The following is a 7209-nucleotide window of genomic DNA, read 5'->3' on the forward strand; positions in this document are numbered from 1 at the left end:
GATCTGATTTTTCTTGTGCAGCAAAATAATTGTGGAAATATGTGTAGAAGAATTGCACATGTTTAACATATATTGGATCACTGCTGTCTAGGGGAGGAGGTGAGAGGAAGGAAGGGAAAATTCGGAACACAACATTTTGTAAGGGTAAATGTGGAAAATTATCCATGTGTATATTTTGACAATAAAAAGCTTTAATTTAAAAAAAAAAAAAAAAGAGCTCAGCACAGTAGCTGGCACATATTAGTCACTTACTACACTTTTGTTTCCTTTCTTTCAATATTGTTTGTGCTTTGTTGAGGACCATGATATCAGGGAGAGGATGCTATAACATGTAAACGAATTGGATTTAAATGATGAGAGGCTGTGCAAAGTCAGCAGCTTCCTCTGCAACCATCTGGGTCCAATGGCCAGTTATAAATCAGGATGACTGGTGATGGCCCTGGATGCAGTGGGAGACCTTGGCCTTTTTAAATTTAGATATTTAAGAGGTCTCAGTTTGGCTGAGGCAATTACCCACCCATTCCGTGATTAAGAATAAATGAGAAATGAGGCAAAGAATGGCTTTTTTAAAAAAATCTAATCAAATAAATTTGTGAAAAAGGAATCAATCACCCAGGGAGGGAAAGATCCTCAGGGATGGTAGGATCAGTTCACAGCTCCACCAATAATTCATTAATGTACTTTTATTATATCTATGTACATATCCCATTTAGCTATTCACCAAATGATAGCCATTTTTATTTCTAATTTATTATTTATTTCTAATTATTTTCTTTTTTCTAATTCTTTATTTTTAATTCTTTTCAATCACAAAAATGCTTTTTATGAGTACTTTTATAATTTCTTCAGAGATGATCTTTCATATAATTTTTATGTTCATAGTTGTTTGCATGTTGTCTCCCCTATCATACTATAACCACTCCTTGATAATAAGTATATTTTTACCTTTCCTTGTATTGCACAGTGCCTGGCATTTAGTAAAGCACTTAATAAATGCATACTGATAATTCCAGTACTCTTTAAATTCTGAAATTCTTTTAAAAAATAAAAAAAAATCTTCTACTAAATTCCTTTTACACTATAAATATGATATTGGCACTTAAACCAGAAAGAGTTGAAATAGAGAATGAAAACTATAGAATGTCATTAATGAGTCTCTATTAAAAAAATGTTTAAAGTAAAATTTTAACAGAAACACAGCAACAGATCACAAAGACTACACATTATAACCCAGTTGAATTTATACCAGGAAAGCAGATTTGGTTCAAACTATCAACATATGTGACCATATTAACATCAAGAGAAAAAAAATCATTTGGCTATATCAAGTGCATTTGATGCAGAAAATTTTTTTTATAAGTTAAAGAGTATCCATTTCTATCAATAACACTAGAAAATGTAGGAATGAATAGATCTTTCCTTAATATAATAAATAATACCTATCTAAACCCAAGAGTTAGCATTATCTATAATGGCTATAAATTAAAATCCTTTCTATTAAGACTAGATATAAAGCAAAAATATCCATTATTACTATCACTCTTCATAATACTAGAAATTCAAGCTACAGCCATAAGAAAAGAAAAAGAAATTGAGGGAATAAGCATAGGCAAAGAGAAGACAAAATTATCACTTTTGGGCCTTGATATGATGGCTTTCTTAAAGAACCCTAGAGTCAATTAAAAAGTTAATAATTGACACAATAACTTCAGTAAAAGGTTGCAAGATACAACTATATGAAAATTGTTACATATGAATAGATATGTATGTATATACATATAAATCATTAGCATTTCTGTATATTATTAACAAAGTCCAATAGAAAGGAATAAAGAAAATTATTTTAAAATAATGATAGAAAATGTAAAATACTTGAGAGTCTACTTGCCAAGACATACACTATATATGTGGGAACTATATAAATAAAACTCTACTTAAATGCAGACTTAAATAATCAGAGAAATATCCATTATTTGTGGATAGGTCAAGCCAATATACTAAAAATGACAATATTATCCAAATTAATTTACATACTCAGTGACATACTAGTCAAACTACAAGTATTTCTATAAAGTTAGAAAAATTAAAATCATCTGGAAAAACAAAAGTCAAGAATCTCGAAGAAAACGAAAAGGAGAAAATTCTAGGAAGTTAGTGGAACAGGTCAGAATACTTTCAGCTCTCTAAACTTCCTCCACAGAAAAAGATAGAATTTTGTCTCAGAAGGAATGTAGAACAGCAGGAAAAAGAAAAGTCAGGGTAAAGCAGTTTTCTCCTAAGGCAACCTAAGACTTCATCTCTAGGATATAGATTCTTGAGATGCAAAACCTCCAAGCCAACTCTGCAGAATCAATAAAAAAAAAAAAAAAAAAAAAAAACCACACACACACACACACACACAATTGGGATGGGGAGGGAGCCTCCTTCATCTTAAGGACAGTGAGGAGGGTCTGATTGCAGAGCAGAAGAGGACCTTGCACTGCTGTGCTGACCAGATGTGTCCCTAAGGGGCTGCCAGGGAGGACTCACCTAGTGAGTGCAGTAGCAGAGGGACAGGGACCGGCTGAGGGTGGGCACTTGCAGGAAAGCAGAGTTCCTGGTTTGAGTTCCAGGAAAAACAGGATAGCTGGAGTTTGTAGCCATCAAAGGGATCACAGGTAATAAGTTTATATGGAGGAGAACTGTAGTTTAGGATGGAGAAGAGAGCCCAAGATTGAGCCTGGGGGCAAACCTCAAAAAATAATAGTAAGAAAGACCTGATGCTTCAGGTATTGCTCCCTAACCTGAGGACTAGAACTTGATCACCCTAATAGTTGCTAAAAATGAAATAAAACAATAAATAATGAGCAAGCAAAGGAGAAAGAACCCAACCATAGATAGCTACTATGGGAACTGAGAAGCTCATATTCAGAGAAAGATAATAATGGAGCTTTAAAAAAAAAAAAGCCATTCTTTTTTCTTTTTCTTTTCTTTTCTTTTCTTTTTTTTTATAATTGTAACTTTTTATTGACAGAACCCATGCCAGGGTAATTTTTTACAGCATTATCCCTTGCACTCTCTCCTGTTCCGATTTTTCCCCTCCCTCCCTCCACCCCTTCCCCCAGATGGCAAGCAGTCCTTTACATGTTGAATGGGTTGCAGTATATCCTAGATACAATATATGTGTGCAGAACCGAACAGTTTTCTTGTTGCACAGGGAGAATTGAATTCAGAAGGTATAAATAACCCGGGAAGAAAAACAAAAACGCAAGCAGTTTATATTCATTTCCCAGTGTTCTTTCTCTGGGTGTAGCTGCTTCTGTCCATCTTTGATCAATTAAGGCTCTCTTTATCGAAGAGATCCACTTCCATCAGAATACATCCTCAAACAGTATCGTTGTTGAGGTATATAATGATCTCCTGGTTCTGCTCATTTCACTCAGCATCAGTTCATGTAAACCTCTCTGTATTCATCCTGCCGGTCATTCCTTACAGAACAATAATATTCCATAATATTCATATACCACAATTTACTCAACCATTCTCCAACTGATGGGCATCCATTCATTTTCCAGCTCTAGCCACTACAAACAGGGCTGCCACAAACATTTTGGCACATACAGGTCCCTTTCCTTTCTTTAGTATCTCTTTGGGGTATAAGCCCAGTAGAAACACTGCTGGATCAAAGGGTATGCACAGTTTGATAACTTTTTGAGCATAGTTCCAAATTGCTCTCCAGAAGCCATTCCTTTTTCAATGAGAAATATCAAATATCAAAAAAAAAATTCCAAACACAAAAAGATTTCTTAGAAAAACTTTAAAAATTAAATAAGAGAAAATGAGGAAAAGTTAGAAGAAAAAAGAGCAATCCAAGAAAATTATGAAAAGAGCCACTTTTAAATAGAGAACCAGAAATTTAAGGAAGAAATAATTCCTTGAAAAACTAGATTTGGTCAAAGGGAAAGCTAATGATGTTCTAAGATTCAAAGAAATAATAAAACAGAATCAAAAGATTGAAAAAATAGAACTCAATAGATTAAGAAAATTTTTCATCAGAAAAACAACTGATGTGGAGAACAGATTGAAGAGAAATAATATCAGAGCAGTTAAACTGCCTGTAAGTTATGATTTTTAAAAATAATCTTGATACAGTATTATGAGAAATTATCAAAGAAAATTGCCCTTAAGTTCTAGAAGAAGACAACAAAAAAGAAATAGAAAAAAAATCTACTGATCACCGCCTGAAAGAGATCCCATAAGGAAATGAATATAGCCAAGCTTCAAAGCTCCCAGGTTAAGAAGAAAATATTGAAAGCAAGAAGGAAAAAAAAATTTAATTATCTTGGAGCTACAATAAGAATTCTGCAAGACCTAGCAGCTACTATGGTGAAGGATTATAGGTCTTGGAATACCATATTATGGAGAGCTAAAGAATTGGAGTTATTTTGTTTATTTATCTATTTTAATACTATTTATTATGTATTTTATATGGTCTAAATTTTTATACAAATAAAGTGAGATCTAAATAATTAAAGCAATATATACTGTTCATAAAGCAAATATAATGAAAAATGCCATTCCAATTAAATTACTAAAAAAATTATCTTAACAAGTTAGCAAAAATAGTAACAAAGTTCATTTAGATGAACAAAAGATCAGGAATTTCAAAGAAATTGGGGAAAAAAGATGTAAAGGAAAAAGATTCAATAGTGTTAGACTTTAAGCCATGTTAGAAGATAAGAGCATTTTTGGAGTATAAAATGGATAATTTTGACTATTTTAAAATTTTCTTGTATAAATAAAACCTATGCAGCCAATAAAAGAAGGAATGTAGAAAATTGGGGAAAACTTTCATAAACAATCTCTCAGACTGGGATTAGAATATTCTGTGGTATAGGAAATAATGAACAGGTAGAAAAATTTGGAAAGCCTTGGACTTATGAAAGAAGATGCTATTGAACTTCAGAGAAACAGATGACAAGTAGAAAAAAGCATAGTACAATTTTATATATGTGTGTATGACTGTATATGTGTATATGTATGTGTGTGTATGTTTACATCTATCAGTATATTTGCACTTAATTGTAGCCCTCTTTGGGTACAGGAGTAGGAGAGGGAAAAATAAAATAAAAAAGGACCCACCTGAGAACAAAAGAAAATCTACAAAGAAGCAAAAAAAATAAAAAAAAAAAAAAGTTGAAATGGAAATATATTGCTTTATATTGAATCATCTCTTTTGTTCTAGTATGTACATGGCAATATTTTTCTTTTTTATTATTTTGTACTTAAATTTAAAATAAATTGTTTTTTAAAAGGAAAATGATAAAAGTAGGGAAGGAAAAGGACTGAGCAGTTGCTGTGCAATCATTTAGTAGCATCTGACCTTTTGGGCCATACTGTCTATGGGGTTTTCTTGGCAAAGATGCTAGAATGGTTTGCCATTTCCTTTTCCAATAGGTGAAGGCAAACAGATTAAGTGACTTGTTCCTCAGCTAATAAAAGTGTCTGAGATCCCATTTTAATTCAGGTCTTCCTGATTACAAGCCCAATGTTCTATCTACTAAGCTACCTAGCAGACCACAAACTACTCCAAACTAGAGTGTGATCAGTGGAACAGATTTATTACTCATTCAGACAGTCATGTCTGACTGTAGCTCCAGGTACTTTTGACCTCCTCTGTCTCTCAAAGAACGTCTAAATTCATGGTTTTTGTTTCCATGATATTATTTTTCTCATCCTCTGCCATCACTTTTCTTTTTTATTTCAATCTTCCTCAATATAAGGGTCTTTTCCAATGAGTCCGTCTTCTCATTATGTGCTTAAAATATTTAAGCTTCAACTTAGTATTTGACCTTCTGGGGAATAGTTTGAATTAATTTCTTTAAGTATTGGGTGATTTGATCTCCATTCTATCCAAAGAATTCTCAAAAGTCTTCTCCAGCAGCACTGTTTGAAAGCATCAATTCTCATATTCCATACTCCAGTTCTCACAGCCATGTATAGATGCTAGAAAAACTATAGCTTGGACTATACAGACCTTTTCAGCAAGATGATCTCTGCTTTTTAATTCACTGTCCAGATCTGCTATAGCTTTCCTTCCAAGGAGCAAGCATCTTTTAATTTCATGGCTGCGGGTCACCATCTGCAGTGATCTGTGAGCCAAAGAATAAAAAGTCCAAGCCTGCTTCCATTTCTCCTTCCTCTCTTTGTCAGGAAATAATGAGACCAGTTAACAAGATCTTAGCAGGTTTTATTTGTTTATGGTTTTTTACCCATTCTTCTTTCAATCTAATCAAGAAGCTTCTTAATTCTTCAATTTCTGCCATCAGAGTTGGTATCATCTGCATATCTATGACTGTTGATATTTTTCCTAGAGACCTTAATTCCAGCTTTTAATTTGTCCGATCTGGCATTTTGTTACTCTGCATTTAAGTTAAATAAATAAGGCAGGAGTATACACCTCTGTACTTCTTTTCCAGCCTTAAAAATAAATCAGTTGTTCCATCTTTGGTTCTAACTGTTGCGTGTTGGTCCAAACACAGATTCCTCAAGAGACATGTCAGATAGCCTGGTACTTCTATCTTGTGAAGGATTTGCCACACAGTCAAAGACTTCAGTGTAGTCAATGAAACAGAAGTAGATGATTTTTCTGGAACTCTCTTGCCTTCTCTGTAGTCCAGCAAATGTTGTCAATTTAGTCACTAATTCCTCTGTCTCTTCAAGAGCAAGTCTTCTGATAATTTTCAGTTCATGTAAGTGAAACCTGGCTTGCAGAATCTTAAGCATAACCTTACTGCTGTGTGAAATGAGTGCAATTGTTTAGTGATTTGAAGATTCTTTGCTTTTGCCCTTCTTTAGGTTTAAGTTGTAAACTGACCTTTTCCAATCCAATGACCACTACTGAGTTTTCCAAATTTGCTGACATATTGAATGCAACACTTTAACAGTGTCATTTTTTTAGGATTTTAAATAGCCAACTCTTCTTAATATCTTCTACTTCTGTTAAGTCTTAACAGTTTTGTCTTTTATCATGCCCATTTTTACATGAAAAAAAATTCCCTTAATATCTCTAATACCAAATGCTTCTGCAATTGAGCTTTCTTTCAGTTTGGACCCAGCCACTTCATTAATCCTGGAGCTACTGTAGTTGTCCTCTGCTCTTTCCCACTAGTGTGGTGGATAACTCCTGATCTGATCATCTTCTAGTATCATCTTTTTTTTAAATAATTT

This window comes from Antechinus flavipes, chromosome 2, assembly GCF_016432865.1.
Source record: "Antechinus flavipes isolate AdamAnt ecotype Samford, QLD, Australia chromosome 2, AdamAnt_v2, whole genome shotgun sequence".
NCBI classification, from domain to species: Eukaryota; Metazoa; Chordata; class Mammalia; order Dasyuromorphia; family Dasyuridae; genus Antechinus; species Antechinus flavipes.